We start from the raw sequence: 21575 nt of genomic DNA on the forward strand, positions 1-21575 counted from the left end.
CCCGCTCACTTATTTTAAACAGTGCTCCCCCTAAAAATATCCCCCAACCTGAAATTGAAATGGCTTCTAAGTCACTCCCACTTCAAAGAATGTACCAGAGAAGCGCAAGATAAGAGAGGAAACGCATTGCTTCCTTCAGGCAGCTGTTATCTAAGAACTTCCAGGTGAGGTGTTCAGTGCAATTCCCAAAATAGTTTGGTGCACTGCTTTTTAACCATTAGTATGCTGTAAGGTCAAAGACACACTCAACTTCACACCTCAACCGTAACCATGTGATCATCTGTGTATTGGTTACATTGTAACAACCACCCCTGATTGTATTGTATTGTATGTCTTTATTTATAAAGCGCCAAAAGTGTACTCAGCGCTTCACAAAGAATACAGTACAGGGAATTATAGTAATACAATAAGTGCAGCAAAATCAGACAAAGGGAAAGGAAATCCCTGCCCCGAAGAGCTTACTGATCCCATGAATGGAAGAGTGAGATCCCCTCTTCCATCCTGATCAAGTGCGAGAGGGCCCTGGTTTCAATCTTGGATGATGGGGAAAATGTGAATTACATTTGTTTTTTTTAAATCATAAAATTGTGTTATCTGGAGCATTTTCTTCTTCTTTCTAACCACTTCAATGATTACAGAGCTTAACAAACATTAAATAACAGTTAGTTATTAGTGCCAGCCTTTTTGCTCTCAGCTCGCTGCTCTCTCTGCTCTCTCTGCTCTCTTTGCTCTCTCTGCTCTCTTTTTTCTGCTCTCTGCTTTCTTCTCCCTTCTTCCTGCTCTCTTCTTTCCCCCCTCTACTCTCGCTTTCTGCTCTCTTCTTTCTGCTCTCTTCTTTCTGCTCTCTTCTTTCTGCTCTCTTCCCTCTGCTCCCTTCTTTCTGCTCTCTTCCCTCTGCTCTCTTCTTTTGCTCTCTGTTCTCACTCTCTGCTCTCTTCTTTCTGCTCTCTTCTATCTGCTCTCTTCTCTCTGCTCTCTTCTTTCTGCTCTCTTCCCTCTGCTCTCTGCTCTCTTCTTTCTGCTCTCTTCTTTCTGCTCCCTTCTTTCTGCTCTCTTTCCTCTGCTCTCTTCTTTTGCTCTCTGCTCTCTTCTCTCTTCTTTTGCTCTCTGCTCTCTTCTTTTGCTCTCTGCTCTCTTCTCTCGCTTTCTGCTCTCTTCTATCTGCTCTCTGCTCTCTTCTCTCTGCTCTCTTCTTTCTGCTCTCTTCTCTCTGCTCTCTTTTTTTTGCTCTCTTCTTTTGCTCTCTTCTCTCTGCTCACTGCTCTCTTCTTTTGCTCTCTGCTCTCTTCTTTTGCTCTCTCCTCTCTTCTCTCTGCTCTCTTCTCTCGCTTTCTGCTCTCTTCTATCTGCTCCCTGCTCTCTTCTCTCTGCTCTCTTCTCTCTTCTCTCTGCTCTTTTCTTTTGCGCTCTGCTCTCTGCTCACTGCTCTCTTCCCTTAGCTCTCTGCTTTCGCTCTCTGCTCTCTTCTTTCTGCTCTCTTCTTTCCTGCTCTCTGCTCTCTTCTTTCCTGCTCTCTGCTCTCTTCTTTTGCTCTCTGCTCTCGCTCTCTACTCTCTTCTTTCTGCTCTCTTCTTTCTGCTCTCTTCTCTCTGCTCTCTTTTTTCTGCTCTCTTCCCTCTGCTCTCTTCTTTTGCTCTCTGCTCTCTTCTCTCTGCTCACTGCTCTCTTCTTTTGCTCTCTGCTCTTTTCTGTCTGCTCTCTTCTCTCTGCTCTCTGCTCTCTTCTCTCTGCTCTCTTCTTTTGCTCTCTGCACTCTGCTCACTGCTCTCTTCCCTTAGCTCTCTGCTCTCGCTCTCTGCTCTCTTCTTTCTGCTCTCTTCTTTCCTGCTCTGCTCTCTTCTTTCCTGCTCTATGCTCTCTTCTTTTGCTCTCTGCTCCCTCTCTCTCTATGCTTTATTTATTATATCTCTCTTTCTCTCTTGCCCTCTGCATTTTTTTACATTCTTTTGGATGTTCCCTTCACTATACCCTCTTTGTGGCTTTAAAGCAGCAAAACACGTGGAATCTTATATGTGTTCTTTTATATGAATCAGTTCTGTAGTATTAGATAATGGTGACTGTTTCTTTTTTAAATTGTATTCAACTCTTAATGCTATTTGTAATGAGTTTTAAGGCATCCTTTGATTTCTATAGCAGGTTTATACCCACCTCCCATGCAGTGCAAAATCTTTGCAACACTTTCTGTTTGGGATAATTTGTTGCAAATGTTCCCAGCTGTTTGTGCTGCAAACTGTAACAATAGATGTTACTGTAGTGATATAAGGATACATTGTAGCTGCTTAGTTACACTGATTGAAGCAGGCATTATGTTATTCACACACTCAGGATTTTGACAGATTTAGAACAGGTGCACCAAACGATTACCAGCATAGGTAAGAGTGTAGAATTATACATTGTAACATGCTTTACATATACAAATAATGAAAACAAGTTGGAAGTAGTATTGCTGCTTTAAACATGGAAGGAACATGTTCTCACTGTGTTTTTCTACCCAAGCCAAATCAAACACTATGTTTTGGTTCGTATTCAACTTAGGGAGGATAGGCTGTCTATGAGGGTTTGCCGAACTAGCCCATCTCTAATTATCTGCAATGGTCATGTGCAAACACGCGAGGTTGCTTGTATGTGACACCAGCATGCCAGCCATTGACATCAAGGCTTGCCCCAAAGTTACATGTTCTCAGATTTGTTTGTTGCAGGGATCAAAGTTTCCACTTGTTCAAAGCCACAATATGATCACCACAAAGTTGTTGTTTCCTCTGCAAAATGCAATTGTACAGACATGCAACAATGCTCATTAAATTGTCATGGCATATTGGGCCATATTTACAAGGTAGTCTTCTGCCGTAAGCCACTTTCCGTCTCTTGGAAGATGTCTCACAAGTGTATTCAAGTCAATCCTTTAAGGTATCTCTCATAACCGACAGATAGAATGTGACCCGTTGTGTTTCAACGGTACCACAATGTGGTTTAAGAGAATGGCCGGGTTAACTGAGCACGGAAGATCTGCAGCGTTCTCTGAAAGTTCCCACCAGTTCATCTTTTCTTCTTTTTTTTATGCCTTTGTATAACGAGTGCTTTTTAATTCTTTGATGCTAAGACTGGGAGTACTTCAACGCAGAGGGCTAATAAAAAATGCATTAGCACAAACATGGCAAGTGTCCCAGTCACGGGGGTTAACATGCTAACCTCATATTCCATCGACAAATCAGAAGCAAACTGGGAAAATGACTAAAGGAGGGTCCACGTAGCAAAGAAACACAATGGAATTTAATGGAATAGAATTAATTTAACCCCCAAAATAGTTTTTTTCTTGTTTTATTCGTGTTGAGACTGTTTTGTTAAAGCAGCCAACTTTTGTATCTAAAATCAAGTGAGTCAATTGTTAAAGAAGCCTTATCAAACGTAGCATACGTACCCTGTAGAAGTGACAAGCAAATCAGTGGCACTATAAAATGCTTTGCAGCCCATCAGTGACCAGGGTTTGTGTCAACTAATCATCGTTGTTCTTCAATGTTGATGCGTTTCTTGGGGGGTTTCTATTTCAAAGTCTCCTGATTTCTAGTTGGAGCACAAAAGAGGATCACATTTTTCAAGAAAGGAAATCCCAATCTACAGGAACGGTATACATTTGGTACCATTGTATGACAGCAGGGAGATATTGATAAATAGACTAATTTTGTTACCTGTGGTCCCCAAAATGTTATGAGCAGAGGCACCACTGATAGATTTTTAAAATCTCGGGGCACTCCTTTTCTTTAGACCTCACTCATGTACTCATCACTAACACACATACTTACCTTACTTTCCACAAGAACACAGACACCCTCTTCTTACACACTCCTCATTCACCCTCATACTGTACATCATACACATATGAACGCTGAGCAGCCAGCAGAGTGTCCCCCCTCAAGGCCTTTGCAGCCCTGGCAAAGGGTCATGGCACAGAAGGGTTCCCCGGCACCCTGGCTGAGAAACACTGTTCTATAGGTTTGCACCATACAGCGTATCAACTAAGATGGTCCTATAGGATAAAGTGGGATTTTTCCTTTAATAAATATGCTTTTTGCTTCGGTTTTGCAGGCTGCAGTGAAAAAAGGGCCAATTTTGCCTTCTTCGCAAACTTGGTTGAAAGATCTGCACATTTAAATCAGTGAGATAATACAGAAATTGGAACATCCCCAAATAAAAGGTACTGTATGTCCTCCCTTATTGATTAACATAACCACTCATACAAGTCCAGTGCATTCTAAAAGTCTCAGTATTACCTTTATTTAAACAGTTACATAAAGGTGGAACTGACTTTTCAATGTGATCCATGGTCTTTATCAAGACGACAATACCGTATAAAATACTGAGGTGCTGTTGGCCTTCTGTAAAGGGATCTAGAGTATTGGGATGGCCAACATAACCCTACTGTAGGAACACATACTCTACAGATGTAGCCCAAGACCATGTTCCTAGAGGCATGACTTAATGCCTGTGCAACAGCTTTTTCCTTCCTATAGCACGACTCCTAGAATACACAGACATGCAGACACACACAGACACAGATACACCGACACACAGAAACACACAGATACACTGACACACAGAAACACACAGATACACAGACACACACAGCCACAGACACACACAGACACAGATACACCGACACACAGAAACACACAGATACACAGACACACAGAAACACACATATACACAGACACACACAGACACAGATACACCGACACAAAGATACAGATACACAGACACACAGACACACACAGATACACAGACACACAGAAACACACAGATACACAGACACACACAGACACAGATACACAGAGACAGAGATACACAGATACACCGACACAAAGAGCTCTGTTATATATTCTTATAAGCACTACCATGCACATAAAGTGAGACTTTATTGTATTTTTGGAGCGACTCAACCGACTCAAAATTAGTGTGCGAATTTCGCAAACCAGGTGAAATCTGCCTTTAGTGTGTGTGTGTGTGTGTGTGTGTGTGTGTGTGTGTGTGTGTGTGTGTGTGTGTGTGTGTGTGTGTGTGTGTGTGTGTGTGTGTGTGTGTGTGAAAATAATGTCAAGAAAATTTGCAAACTTTTCAACAACAATTTTTTGGAGAAAAGATTAAAAGTCGCAATGCAGGTCACAAACCCCTAAATTCAGGTCATATGGTCCTTTGTCTATATTGATTGTCTTTGCCAAATTCTGATAGAAAGTGGAGAGATTCTGATGAAATTAGCAACATTTGGAGCAATTTGAAAGTTTGCGAAAATTAGACACAGATGTAGCCATCTTTATTGTTCCCATGGTTTTGTCAAACTCATTCAATCACGCCTTTGAGCACATCAACATTTGTTTCAATGGTGCCACGTGAAATCTTGTATTAAATGACTTGCTAGATTTGACGCACAGCTGGACGCTAACCAGTACAATAACGTTGGCAACTTGAGTATATTTAATACAGATGCGTTTATGCAATAGAACAGTACACAACCTCAGCACTAATCCAGATGGCGTCAAAGTGAATGAATACAAAGTGAAAACGTATGAGTTACAGTGAAAAACACCTTAAGTGACAGACGTCCTGCAGCCGGGAGGACCCTCGGATTGTCCAAATCCTTCTTGATATTGCGATAACAAAAAAGTCCTCCTTGGCGCTGGTCCCCAAGATGGATGTGTAGAATGAAAATATGTAAAACAACCCGAAAACAATCAATCTATCAACTGATACAATACATCATCACTCTGAGCAATGATTGATGAATTCGTGATTAAAGACTTAGGGGCTCATTCACTAAACTTTGATAAGTGGTTTATAGTACTATAAATGCCCTTATAGCGTGATATTGCCTGTTTTGCTATTCACTAAGCTTCGATAACAGGGCAATATCGCGTTATAACGGCTTTTTATAGTACTATAACACTCTGGCAAAAAAAGCCGTATGATAAGTACAAAAATGCACAAAATAGATTTTTTGGGCCAGAAACTGCTATTCACTAAGCGGTGATAAGCATATCGTACCATAAAAACTTGCAATATTTTGGCGGCAGCTAAAGGCCGGTGCTAAACATACAGTATAGCAAGATGAAAAAAAGCATTTTCTTTAAGGTGTACTGTACAGGATTGATACCGGAGGCTGGCGGGGATCCCCTGGGGACACCAGTCCCCCCTCCTCCCCCTTCTCCCCTGCCCCCCCGTCAGTCTCTGGTATCAATCCTGTGCAATAAAATAAAGTAATTAAAGGGTTAAACAGCAGGCACGGCATAATTGTTGATAGAGGGGGTGGGTGAATCGTGTAGTTGCCCCAGGATGGGTGTTTAGGTCTTGCTTGAGGGTGGCAGTAGAAGTTAACCCCTTCATTACCTTAGCAGTTATAACCGCTACCGCCTTCACCCACCCCCTGTACCAACAACAGGTATGGTTAAAAGTGCTATTATCCAAAGATGGCTAATAGCGCTTTTCCCCACATTTTTTGTACAGTGCAATACATAATTACAACCCTCCCCTCGCCCACTCCCCAACTCCAACACATACAGTAATGGGCAAAATTATTATTATCCAGCTATGGATAATAGCACGTTTTCCAATTAAACATATACGTATAACCAGCCAGCATAAAGTAAATAAAAGTTCTACTTACCCCTGCCAGGATGAAGGCCATCCTCATCTTCCTCCCACTCCTCCCCGTGCAGGAACATTACAATAAAATAAAAAAAACTAATGGCCACTAACACCTTAATCACCATAGCGGTTAGTAACCGCTATAGTGATTAAGGGGTTCACCCCCTCCCCCTATTTTTATTTAAATGTTTTGGATTTGTGGTTGTTTTTATGTTTTTATTTAATTGTTTTGGATTTGTGATTGGTTTTATTTAATTGTTTTAGATTTTTGTTGATTGTTTTTTTATGTTGCCCATTGACTGCCATAGTGGCAAAGCATACCCACATTATATGGGCATGATTTAACACTGTACCAATCAATGGGTAAAGGGGGTGAGCGTGGGGGTAGTAATCCCGGGAGGGTGGTACCCATATGCCTCAGCTTTACAATGGGGTGGTACCCATATGGCTCAGCTTTACAATGGGCAAATGCACTATTATCCATATCGGGATAATATTAATTTTGGCCATTACTGTAATGTATTTGTTGCGGGATGGGGGGGGGGGGGTGTTGGGGATAGAGGAGGTGAGAAGTAGGGTTGTTGTATGTATTTTTATTTATTGTGGGTAGAGCGATTGGGTGAAGGGAGTAGAGCCTCGAGGATTTATGTTTTGGCCTACCGGGTGGTAGTAGGAGGGCTTAACACCTTCATTACTTTAGCGGTATTAACTGCTAAGGTAATGAAGGGATTAACTCCTCCGGCAACCCCCACACAAGGCCGAAACACCACCAAGGGCCAAATACCACATTCACCCACCCCGCTACCCACAATAAACTGTGCACTGGTGGTTAACCCATTCATTGAAGCTGTTTTAATAAAAAATGCAATACTCGTGTAGATGAGCAGGGGGTCTCCGGAGCAGAACCGCATTGATTTGAGGTCCGGGGACCCCGTGCTTCCCGAGATACAGGCCCCGTTATGGGTTGCCGGTATCTCTTATGCATTTAAATGTCTCGCGTCACGTTACTGTGGGAATAAAATGCATAGGAGATACCGGCACCCCATAACGGGGCCTGTATCTCGGGAAGCAGTGGGTCCCCGGACCTCAAATTAACGCAGTTCTGCTCCGAAGACTCCCTGCTCATCTACACTAGTAATAAAATTTATATTTAAACACATCGATCTCTGGCGAGATTTGCGCAGGGGGAGTCGGCTCTTTCTGCGGCTAAAACAAATCGCCGGATTTGGCCTTTTGAGAGAGGCGATCATCACGCCGTCGGCTACTCGCCCGTTTTGGGAATTTTGCTATCACAGGTAATCGAGGCTTTCCGTATACATCACCGTGATAGCAGCGCTCAAAAAACAGACAGCGAAAACGGCCCAGCGATTTGCTAAATTAAGGCTTATAGAATAGGCCCCTTTATAGAGCGATAACCCAAAAAAACAAGTCTTGCGATCTTGCATTTTTTTTACTGAACTTTAAAAAAATAGTTTTTTTTCTTAGTGAATACCATAGTGACGCACATGTTTTAGTGTGCAGTAATACAGACAAAATTATCAATAGTGGCGCTCTAGAATAACCAAATAACATACAACCTGCCTAAAGCCCCATCTTACTAAGTGTAATATACAGTGTAGTAAAGTAATATAAAACGTAATACCAATACAAACAAATATGGATGCCGCTATAACCCAGTGGAGGATCCTTCTCACGATCCCATGTAGATTGAAGAGGTGTAGGTCATCGGGAAGCGCAAACCATGCAAAACAGAAGAAATAATCTGATGGTGCAGTATATGTGATAAATCGTGAGTTCATATATTTATAAAGGTCTGTGTGCAGAATACTCACAAACATATAGTGAGTGATGTTCACAAAAAGGTATCTTTAAATCTCAGCCCACCAAGGATGGTAATCACAAGGAGCTTCTGGAGACCTTAATCATAAAAGAAACTGACATAGTGCAGACTGGAAGGACAATTTATAAAAAGCAAGTGGTAAGGGATACACTCACATGGTAATAGAATTAAAAAAGCATGTAGATCCTGCGATCTGGATCTCGGCAAGTGAAGCGTGTGTTCTCTGCCTCCCCTGTGTCTCGGCGTGCAGTAAAACAATGCAAAGTCGCTCAGCAATGCTGTGATTTTATCAGTTTAGTGAATAGGCCCTTTGATCCTTAAAACCCATCCAAGGGAATGTATAGGGATAGTGTAAAAATAGTAAACACAATGGTGTAGGTGGATACCAAAAATACATACACTGGTCTACAGAATATGCATAGATGCTGATGGACCATAAAATACTTTACTCCGTTGGGCAAATTACAGTATAACAAAAAAAGGGAAGCGCTCTAACTACTGTATAGGCAGTCCAAACTTGTATATGTGATGTGGTGCAGCTTGAAGAGTAGAAATGTTCCCAATTCACAGCAATATTAGATTTTCAATATGATCAGCGCACCTCGTTGATGTGACGCTTGTGCTCTCCACACAAGCACAGGGAAAGTGAAGGGACCGTTAGCGAGGTGGGGAGGCCACAGGGGAGACGAAGGGAGTAAGTTGCCGCGCAGCTGGGGATCGGCGCACGTAGTCACGTGACCGCATCGCGCGCAGGATAATACGCAACGCGTCCAGAGGTGCGGTGCCAGGCTCAGACGCGGGGGTTGTGGGAAGCCACAAGTGAGAAGCAGGGGAGGTAGAATCCAAAGCACATGATCACTATAGTGGAGTGCATCCTGGAGGACGTCCAGCCTCCTTAAGGACAGTGTACCAGTAGGTCACAATAGTGGAGTGCATCCTGGAGGACGTCCAGCCTCCTTAAAGGCATAGTGCCAATAACTCAAGAGTGCAGCAAAACTTAATATAACATAAGGGTTCTTAGTCTAATCCATTGGCCAAGGAATTATAAACCTGCTACCACGTCAAGGTGAACCCTACTAAGCAGGTACCTACACTACCCGACGGTAAACTAACCTTAGTAGTATATGAGTGACTGTCCCAGTCTTCCGGAATCCAAAGGAGATGAGTAAGGTCCCAAGGAGGTCCAGGCAGGAACAGCATGCGATGATGGTAGTACTTGCAGGAACCCAGATAGGTAGCCACTGAGTGCTATTTAAAGGAAGCAGCAGCTGTAAGCAATGAGAAAGTCAGAGAGAGGCTTACTTCCTGTCAGGAAGCAAGATAGCGTAGTTTGCTTCAGAATCCTTAAAGACACAGGATCTTGACTCGCCGCTAGAGGGCGGCAATCAGAAGGAAACAGGTAAGGAAGGAACACGCCGCAGGGTGCGTGTTCCGCGCATCGTTACAATACCCCCCTCTTAAGGATCGAAATCCGAGCAGTCCAACTGACAAAGGGGCAGCGATGCATAGGAAGATGGACTCCCAGCTAGAGGGCAGCGCCCGCCACACAGAGAATAAACAGGGAAACTTGACTCGCAGCTAGAAGGCGGCGCACGCCGTCACGTGTACGCGCCACGCGTGAGAGAATGCGTGATGCAACCGGGGGTGACCAGGCTCCGAGGTACGACTAGGGAACCGCGGGTGCGTGCATGCTCTATAAGGAGAGCGGAAACTGAGATGCGGCAAGTAAGGAGGGGGCACGCCGCAGAGGGCGTGTTCCCCAATTCCTTACAGTATTCCCCCCTTCAGGATCGGACTCCGAATGATCCTTACTAGACTAGGGGGGACTATAGGATCTCCCAACGTTACAGGGGTACAGGAAAGAAGGCGGGGCCACCTCTGTGGGTCCGTTTGTTGGCTCAACATAATGTGACGCTTGTGCTCTCCACACAAGCGCAGGGAAAGGGAAGGGACTGTTAGTGAGGTGGGGAGGCCGCAGGGGAGACGAAGGGAGTAAGTTGTCATGCAGCTGGGGATCGGTGCACGTAGTCACGTGACCGCGCAGCACGCAGGATAATGCGCGACGCGTCCGGAGGTGTGGTTCCAGGCTCAGAGGCGAGACTGATCATGCTGCATGTGCACGCATGCTCTGACAGCAGAGCAGGAGTGCGCGTGTTTCTCAGGCACCAACGCGGGGGTTGTGGGAAGCCACAAGAGAGAAGCAGGGGAGGTAGAATCCAAAGCACAAGGTCACTATAGTGGAGTGCATCCTGGAGGACATCCAGCCTACTTAAGGACAGAGTACCAGTAGGTCACAATAGTGGAGTGCATCCTGGAGGACGTCCAGCCTCCTTAAAGGCATAGTGCCAATAACTGAAGAGTGCAGCAAAACTAAATATAACATAAGTTTCTTAGTCTAATCCATTGGCCAAGGAATTATAAGCCTGCTACCACGTCAAGGTGAACCCTACTAAGCAGGTACCTACACTACCCGACGGTAAACTAACCTTAGTAGTATATGAGTGACTATCCCAGTCTTCCAGAATCCAAAGGAGATGAGTAAGGTCCCAAGGAGGTCCAGGCAGGAACAGCATGCGATGATGGTAGTACTTGCAGGAACCCAGATAGGTACACTGAGTGCTATTTAAAGGAAGCAGCAGCTGTAAGCAATGAGAAAGTCAGAGAGAGGCTTACTTCCTGTCAGGAAGCAAGATGGCGTTGTTTGTTTCAGAATCCTTAAAGACAGAGGATCTTGACTCGCAGCTAGAGGGCGGCGATCAGAAGGAAACAGGTAAGGAAGGAACACACCGCAGGGGGCGTGTTCTGCGCATTGTTACAGTTGAAAGGGAGGACAAGAGAAGAGACAGAAAAGCACAATAGTGAAGCAAGTGGTGAGATATGCACTTACATTTCAGTGCCTGTACTCAGGCATATAAAGGTTTTGTTATACTTACTTATCCCTGACGAAGAAGGAATACCTTTGAAATGCGTAGGGTTGCCGGGAGGACCGGTTTCGTTGGAGCACCAGGAAACCGGAAGTGACGTAGAATGCCGGCTGGATCGGCGGTAGATGTCGCTGAGACCGGAGAAGGCTGCAGAATACCTCGAACTGGTCTGTCCTTATGTTTTTACACTGTTGGTGTGAATATAATCTTGATATTACACATAAAAGTTGAACTTTTAAAAAGAAGGCTTCTGAATCTTTCCCCAAACATCTCGGAGGTGAAGATGCTAAAGAAACCTTTATATGCCTGAGTACGGGCACTGAAATGTAGGTGCATATCTCACCACTAATCTATGCACATTACATGCTGTGAAATGCTTCACTATTGTGCTTTTCTTTCTCTTCTCTTGTCCTCCCTTTCAACGAGGTCCGTTGGGCAAATGTGGAAATGCTCATAGTTTGAGGATAAATGGCACCATGTGAAAAAGAAGAACGATTTCACCTATTGTAGTATAATATCATCTAAAGGATTTAATAAAACATAAAAAGAGAAGAGACTTGTGGAATCTCACTTACAGATTTGACCATTAAAATGTGTGTTGTCAGTAACAGTAATGGTGAATGGTGGCTGTCACATCTGGGTAAGGAGTACTCGTTGTCCTGGAGCTTTTTGGGCGTCGCATCCGCATGTAGCACTGAGCCGAGAGCGTCAGACAGCCGGTTACTTCCGGGTTCGCGTCTAGGCTCCACCCCGCGTCTCCGCGTGATGATGTATCCCGTTGCTGTGCCGATGCCGTCCAATGTCTCTGCACAGCAGAGTCCTCTCCCCTCCGTATTCCCTCAGACTTCAAACCAATCACCTCTGAAACTTGCGCTCCTTGCACTGAATCACCCTACGCAGTTCACAAATGGCTATTAGCTTCCTCAGGAGCATAATGTCCATAGGTGAGAGGGTGTGCACTTATATTTTACAAGTTTATGTTTTACAAGTTTATGTTTTACAAGTTTCTGTTGTACAAGTTTATGTTTTACAAGTTTATGTTTTACAAGTTTATGTTTTACAAGTTTCTGTTGTACAAGTTTATGTTTTACAAGTTTATGTTTTACAAGTTTATGTTTTACAAGTTTATGTTTTACAAGTTTCTGTTTTACAAGTTTCTGTTTTCCAAGTTTATGTTTTACAAGTTTATGTTTTACAAGTTTATGTTTTACAAGTTTATGTTTGACATATTTTCATTCTACGCATCCATCTTGAGGATCAGCACCAAGGAGGATTTTGTGTTGTCACAGATGAGTTTATACATGGTTTGTGACTACGTTATCTATTATGGATGAATGTGCTGAACATGATTACACATTTTACTAATGAGTTGTGTTTTAGAGATCATGCCTGCTGTTTAAATAAGTCAGTTAATATAGCACTATATAAGGGTGTACATGTCTGTCTATCACTGTTCTGGAGAGGGAGCTGCCCCCTGGCTCTCTCTGTGGTAGATGCCAGCTTCTCAGACTCCTGTGTGGAGCGTGTCGATGTTGTACATTGCACTCCTGTTTAAAGGGGAATTTCATACTGCTGGCTGCAACAACTACAGACAAGGGGTCTTTAACTTCCAGACTCCTGTGTATATTCACCCTGCTGCCATGGACTTGTATATAAGGCCGTGATTATAGTGCAGGCATGCGCCGTGAACACAAATGTGTGTTCCTCAATGAGGCCACCCATAGTGCTCGCGAGCGGCAGCGCGCGCAAATACAGAAAATACAAACCAATTTGTTTTTTTTCGTGCGGCGGTCGCGTCACATGTGGTTCAGCATGTGGTTCAGCCCCAATGAGGGCGAACCAGCCGCGTGACGCATCCACCACGCCTCCCGATCACCTCACAATAGCCTCCAGCCTAGTGCATGTTTCGTGCGCGTGACGTCACGCGTGCACGCCGCAAGAATAATAGCGGCCTAAAATGGGAGTCCTGTGACTGCGCTCATAGCCCAGGGAAGTTACAGACCCCACAACCAGGGAGCGGAGGGTTTATTTATATGTTTACTTGTTTGTTTGTTTGTTTTTACCTGCCTTCCATGCATCCTTGACCCAGCCACAAGGACATTGCTTTACAGCCTTAAATTATAAGCTCTTTAGAGCGAGGATTTATTATACCGCATGCTGTCCTACCATCAATGCGGAGCTTTCATGTCAATCCCACAAAAATTACATTGCCTGTAATCTACATATATCAGATGCAATTTAAATTACCGGTGTCTGACAGCTCCTCACTCTGCACAAGCTTACAAACAGCCCAGCACACGTCTACGTGTCCATTTTAGGTAAGAAATGATCAAAATAAGAAGTGAAGGTTTGGAAACCATATTAGTGTAGGGACTCTGAAAATGTCTCATGGGCAATGGCCCTGTAACTATCCAGCTGGTACACGAGGGAAGTCTCAAAAGCCAATCTATCGAGATAACAAACGTTACACCGATGCAAACTAACAACCCAGTGCTGTCCCAACGAAAAGAATTGCCATACATTTATATTTTATTTATTAATTAAGCATCTTGTATACATACAGGACTGTGCAGAATTAGCATCCAAATATTAAATATGTAACCATGCCTGGTTCTGGCTACCAGTCTTCCCTCCCTGACATGCAAGTCCTGGTAAGTGCAGGCAGTGTAAGGCCCACTCTTGGCTTTTCCCCACACAAGCAGCTCCCTTGAGTGACTGGGGTGGAGGTGGAACTGGGCCTGTGTTCTGCCCAATCCTGGGCTCAGACCTCGGACCTTCCCTCTCTGTACTAGGGAAGCTACCACCCTAAATTGAGTTAGTTGTCTCGCCCCCTGGGGTGGGACTATATCCTTAGTCCCATAAGGGGGTTGTGGAAAAGCAAAGGGCTGATGGAAAGGCCTCTGCCTTCATTGCTTAAGAGATGACCAAGGGGCCATCCAGAGGTCTGGGACCCGAGAGAAGTCTGTATCCGGTATTCATATATATACTGTATGCGGTGTTGCTGAATAAATAGTGTTCCTGTTCAACTATACTCTGGCCTGAGTCTGTAGTCTATCAGGGGGAGCATGAGATAGTTCTTCCGCAGGGACTGCCTCCAGCACTCCCAGAGTCTGTAGCAGATGGAGGCGCTGACATCCAGAGAAGGAACTATGTATTTACCTCAAAAGCCTGTCCTGGTTCCCCAACAACATCGGTGGAACCTCAGACCTCCGTGAGCCAGCAGGCAACTAGCACTGCTACACACGTGGTAGCAGGGAGATCTCCCATGGGGTGGGGGAATCACCACTACAAATACAAGAAATGATAATATAATATGAGATTATAACACTGGGATACTATGGTAAAATATACCGTTTTTAAAATCTATTTTCACAATCCTATTTCTCTTGCAAGCTTTATTAATAATCTCCTTATAATGTAACATGAAAGTTGACTGAAGAATTGATCCCGGACACTTCCCGCATATGATGTCACTTGTTTGCGTATGTATACCTCATGATATAATTTACATTGGAAGATGTTTGTGGAAGGAATTCCCATTTCCTAATGTTTTACTCGCTGAGGAATTCCCTGTTGCAGGTACTTTTTGTACTGATATGTTAGAACCAGACTTTGATGTAACAATCCTTTAAGGGTGTATTATATTGTATGGCAGGCCCAACCTTATTTACTGGATTTTAACTTTGACCTACCCACTGGGTCTGCCAGAGTTTATAAGTTAGCTAACTACTGCTTGATGACTTTTAAATCAGATTTACTTACAATTGTGACACTGGAACTCGTTTTGTCTTTTGCATGCTATGAAGCTGCAAATACATGGTTTTTAGTGCAAGTAAAAAGGTGTATACGATTTTTGATGCCCCATCTCCAGATTTTTCTGAGGACCGTGACATGAGATGATGGTAATGAGTAGTGGGATTTTTCAGATCAGCATAGGTTTGACCTCTGGCCATTCAGAAATTGAAACCCTATTATGATCCAATTTAGGATCAATCGGATTGTGTTTTAATCAGCGCCGGCACACTATGAGAAATGAATGAATGAAACAATTACTTAATGGTGCCTGAAGCAAAGCGAGATTAAGTGACTTCACAAGTAATTGGGTCTAAAACTGACCTAGGGGCAAACAAAGGTGGCACTGGGGCATAAGCAAACACATCAGTTGCTAAGGCCCCAAAAAGCTCAGGGCCCACATGCACTTTCTATAGGCAAATGTAATCCATTACAGTTTAAGAACAATAATGCATACTGTAGCTCTGAATTATATATCGGTGAATTTAGTAGTTCCTCTCCACCCTTGAGAGAGGATAGTCTATTCCAGCAAGCTGCCAGGGCTCTGGCAGGCTTTGTGGCCCTTCTGGGAGCGGTGAGGGAGACTATTCCTTTTACTCCACCAGGGAGTAATTAAAGAGCAGGGACAGCTTCTAGGGCCCTGACTAGGAGTGGTGTCCAGGGACTTCCTTCGGGTTACAACCCAATGCTGTGCGGCTGAGTGACCGGGCTGCATGATGGGCAGCCTGCCTGTGGAGGAAATAAAGTATACCTTTGCTAAAGAAGCCTTCTCGCCTGAGCCTGGAGTCATTCAGGGAGGAGTTGCACACAGAGGTTCTCCTTCAGAGATTCCTCCCTTCTACGCTGGGGATCTGTTGGAGATGGAGGCGCTGTACCACGAGTGAGTATGACTCAGCCATACCTCGAAAGCAAGCCCTGATATCATCCCCCATACCATCGCAGGAGACTCACACCATTTCCCCTAAGGTACCCCGACATGAGATTGGGGGGGGACGGACGCAGAGTTACATATATATATGTTAGCTGTACATGAACTTATTATAAAGGCAACCAATATGAGTTTGCTGCTATCCGCAAAGATGGCTCGTCATCTCAAGGCTAAAGAAAACACAAGAAGGACAAACGCACGACTCTCATTGTGTAGTATGTTAAAGATATGTTGTATTATGGTAAAGGTGAGTATTGCACGTACAAAATAGCAGCTCTTTAAAGCATATCACATGGCGTATTGATAAGGGTTTCCGCTGCGCCATCACCATCAGTTCCACACGAGCAGTTCTGACCAAGGCAGTTATGGTGTTGGGTGGCCAAGAGTTTAGAAGTACTGTACAGACAGGGCCGCTGACAGCAGTCCCGGCTGTCCCCCCCTGTGGGCTGCCCAGAGTACAGATGTAGCGAGACTTACTGTCCCCAGTGCAGCGGACGAACAATCTAAAACCTTTGGGGCTGGGGACAGTGTCTGCCACGATCACGCTGCAAGCGGTCCATTCATGCTTCTGAATGGACCGCTTGCACCGCGTGGACATAACCACCGCGGTCGTGAACCCAAAGACGTTAAATCTTGCTGCGCCTGTAGAACTTGTCTTTGGAGATTGCAAGGGGGTGGGTACAATAATAGGTATTAGGTGTAGGTATACACGCCCTTACTGTTCCCGGTGATATTATTGAAACCCGTGTCATTGCGTAATAATTCTACGCATGGAAATATTTGATTTTACTTTCGCTGCGGAATGCGCACCAAAAGACTGGCATTGCACCTTAAATGCAGGCAAAACAGCTCCAACTTTACGGCCTTGGCATCTTGACAGGCAGCTACTAGATTTATTATTTTCAATGTTTACCTGCTGTAGTAAAGCTACCTTTAAATATCCATGTTTCCCAACTGTGAAATTACTTGGAGGACACAGCCCAGAGACTGACAGTTTAAGTTGGATTTGGAGTAATTGGTACCTTTCAGAATGGATTTTTTTTATTCTCTCTGAGCATTTCCTCTGCATCGTAGTTTTGTTTAGCAATGCAGTGGCACGTACTGTACCACGAGAAGTTCACTGCCTGAACCTGTACTTACACAGATTATTACTTAGAAAAAGAAAAGACTTTATGTTCATGGCCCTTCTGAGTCTGCAGTAAATAAATCCCTTTTTCTTCTTCTTTATTCACAATAGTCAGGTACTTTCAATGGCAATTACTCCTTCTGTTTCAAAGGACTTTGCAATTATTCTTTAGGGGAGGGGTTCTCAACTCCAGTCCAGAAGAACCCCCCAACCCCCTAACAGGTCAGGATTTCCGGATATCCCTGCTTAAACACAGACGGCTCAATCAGTCCCTGATTCAGCACAAGTGGCTCAACCAGTGGCTCAGTCTTTGTCTTCAACTGAGCCACTGATTGAGCAACCTGTGCTGAAGCAGGGATATCCTTAAAACCTGACCTGTTGGGGGTTATTGAGGTGTGGAGTTGAGAAAGCCTGCTATAGGGCATTTATGCAGCCACATCTTGTGTGGAAACCTGTTGCACTAGTATACAGAATGAAGACTTGTAAGACTTGCGTAACATGGCCTCCTGGCAGTTACTTCTGTTTCTGGGCCTTTCCTCTGTTAGGGCCTCATGCAGTAAGCGTTGATAAGGGAATTATCACCATTTTATAGCCAAAATTGGGTTTGAGATTCAGTAAGCGCCGATAAGTGCTTGATTTCGCCAGGTTTCGGAGCCGATTATTTTGTTATGGCCAGTCGGCTGCCGATAAGCCTGTTTTCGCCACTGATCGCCACTTTTTTAAATCGGCTGGATTCAACAAAAAAAATCAGCTTATCGGGGATGATCGGCACTACGAAATTGAGATGTTATGGCCGATTTCTCCCGCCAACTAAAGTTGGCAGTTTGGACGGGAGAACAACCGCTAAGGCTGCCGGAACGGCACTTAGAAAAAAAAAATCTTCTGTACATCAATGGAGTCAATGGAGCGGGGACGTATAACAGTATAGTACTGTTTACGTTTCATTGCTCACAATACAAAGGGGATTTGCATTACAGTGTGGGGGCATTCCCTGCATTGTGTCACAGCTGACGTGTATTATTTGCATAACATTGTACTTTTACATGTTTTCAGCATTTGCGGGTCACATTACTCATCATGTGATGATGTGGCAAGGGAAAATACTATACTCAACTCTTAAAGGAGAACCTCACATCATATCACACATTTTACTGAACTGAGCGACAATTATTTACATGATGTTACACATGTCACACATGTCACACATACACCGTATATTCATGTTCCTTTACATTACACAATGCTTGTAATGTGTCACGCATCTTTAAACGTTCATGTACATCTAAATTCTCATGTTTACATCTAGGTTTGGTCCTCCCTATTTTCATGACGTCACTTATTGGACGCGCAATCACATTGCATGTTTACATTATAACCGTTGCATTACAAGCACTTCAACCTAACTTATACACACATGTACAGTAATTCATCATTGTGACACCTTGTAAACTCATTCTATAGCAACTATCCTCATTACAGAAATGCATGCATATGCACACGACTATTCATTGTTGTCAACATGTGACAATAACATGGCTAATTACACATGTTACAGCAAACTTTTCCCACGTCTCAGCCTTTTTGTCTAATTACATGACTGACTGTTGCGTTCAGAAGTGTTACATGCATTGCACATTCAACTATTTATTTTCAAGCAATCTTTGTACAAAGCTTCACGTCACATCATTGGCAAATATCATCATTCCCTGCAGAATACACACAACAAATACTTATAACAACAACTGCACACAGCTTGCAACTTTATTATGTTAATGTAACACCTTGCATTTTACTATGTCACCTGACATCATCACATACCTATTTAAAGGACGCACATTACCTGCTCATTCACAGCTACTCATTTCAAAATGTTGAGATTGTTTAGGAGACGGAGGAACATTCTTTTCTATGACATGCTTGATGATGAAGAGAATGACTTAGGGCAAGGGAGGGACACACCGAGGGACAGTGACAGGGACAGTGACGCGGATACGACAGGGACAGGGAGAGGGACAGGCCGAGGGACAGGGAGAGGGACAGGAGATCAGAGGAGAAGACAGAGGAGACAAGTTGTGCCTCGTCCGCGTCTGTACAGGGAGAGAACCCTGTTAGATGGGATGAGTGAGGAGGAGATTGTAAGTCGCTATCGTTTGAGTTCAGCAGCAATCTTATCTCTTTATCAGGAGATAAGGGGAGATTTAGATTTTTTCACAGCCAGAGGTCGTGCAGTCCCTGGGCTTGTTAAAATGCTGTGCTCATTACATTATCTTGCTTCCGCGTCATACCAGACAACTGTGGGTATAGTGGGCGGGGTCTCGCAATCTACATTCTCGCGGGCCTTGACCCAGTTTCTCTATGCACTCAATAGACGCGCTAGGAATTATATTCATTTTCCTACAGAGGCGACAGAGTGGCTGGAAGTCAGGACTGGCTTTTATAATATAGCAGGGATACCATGTGTGCTGGGTGCAATCGATTGCACACATGTTGCTTTGATTGCACCTAGTCAGAGTGAGCATGTGTACCGCAATCGTAAGCACTACCATTCACTCAATGTACAGGTGGTATGTGATGCGACGATGAGGATAATGCATGTGGTACCCAAATTCCCTGGTTCCAGTCACGATTCCTCTATCCTGAGGAACTCTTCAGTCTTCCATGCGTTCGAAGAGGGACATTTTGAACATGGTTGGCTGCTGGGTGAGTACAGATTTACATGTTATAACACAAAACACATTTTTCTTTAGGAATGTTGGCATTGTACAATTTGATCACTAATGTCAGCTTATGTGTGCTCCATTCATTGTAGGTGACTCAGGATACGGAATTAGGCCGTGACTCTTGACTCCGGTGCTAAACCCTCAAACTGAAGCAGAGGAGAGGTACAATGCAGCCCATATATCTACAAGATCTGTTATAGAGAGGACATTTGGCCTACTCAAGACCAGATTTAGGTGTCTGGACAGAACTGGTGGGGCTCTTCTATACAAGCCTCAAAAAGTGTCTGATATTATCCTTGCCTGTTGCATTTTGCACAATGTTGCACTCAGGCACAATGTACAATCAGACCTAGCTGAGCCTTTGGTAGACGAGCATCCCACCCATGTAGCTGCTGAAAATGAACAAACAGCCAGTGGTGGCCAGACACGCCAGAATCTCATCAATTCATTTTTTTCTTGTAAGTAAAAACAGATATGTTCCAAGTTCTACTTTTATAGTTTTATTATGTTATATTAACATTAATGTTTTTTTATATAACCTTCTGTTAGGACACAGATGAATATGGGTTGCACACCTTTCTTTTCTCTGCTGTGTGCACAAAGGGATGTGGCACCGGTATGTTATTGTTGCACAGGTTATATAATCCCTCTTCAATTGTACTTTAGTTGTGTGTATGTGAATACAACTGGGGTAACAAAGCACTAATATTTTAGCATTGTTTTGTTCCTTATGCTAAGACAATACACATATTATGCCCATACTCATTCATGCTTGTAGTATGCTTACATACAATGTTATTGGTGCAGTGTAACATGTACATCCATATGATGTGTACACCAGGCTGATTTACATTTTGAATGTGATTAAATATACATGGTGTTGCACATTTAACACCAAATACACACTTTGCTGTGTTGTTTACGGTACTGAAGATGGCATGTCAATGTTTGCAATTTATATATTGTTCCTTTGCATTATAGGTATATCTCCAGTATGACTGATCATGGTATGTATATTTGCTGACATCTCTCATAAGATGTGCCTACCTCAATCTTACTAGAATTATTTGAAGTAAAAACACAACATATTGTTTTAAAGTCAAATGTAACATACATGTACTTTCTGTATCATGTATATGCATTTAGCTACTCTTGAGCTTTCATGTGCATTGTATTAGAAAATGATTACTCACATTTTATCACATTTTATGTATGTTTCCTTATAAATTCCATTCATGTAATATAGAGCTGTTTGGAGAAAAGGGGATAACTGTACTTATTTGTTTACTTACGGGAGCTCATTCATCACGGATGAAATTGACTGATCATAACACTCCATGCATGAATGCCTGTAATCACAACAATGCGTACTACATCTTATATTTAGCAATGTAGGTGTTTTTTAATGCTAGGAATTAATAGTCAACATTAATTTAAATTTGTGACATGTGTATGTATAAGTCACACGTGTGTGGATGTGTCCTACATGTACCAAGTGTAAAACTGTGAACAGAAAACACTATTTTGTTACAAATGTTACTGTCATTTAGCATTTCTAATTTACCTATATGACAATGTTGGTAATATTTTTGCAATATAATTCACGTCACTT

This window comes from Ascaphus truei, chromosome 1 (genome assembly GCF_040206685.1).
Source record: "Ascaphus truei isolate aAscTru1 chromosome 1, aAscTru1.hap1, whole genome shotgun sequence".
Classification (NCBI taxonomy): Eukaryota; Metazoa; Chordata; class Amphibia; order Anura; family Ascaphidae; genus Ascaphus; species Ascaphus truei.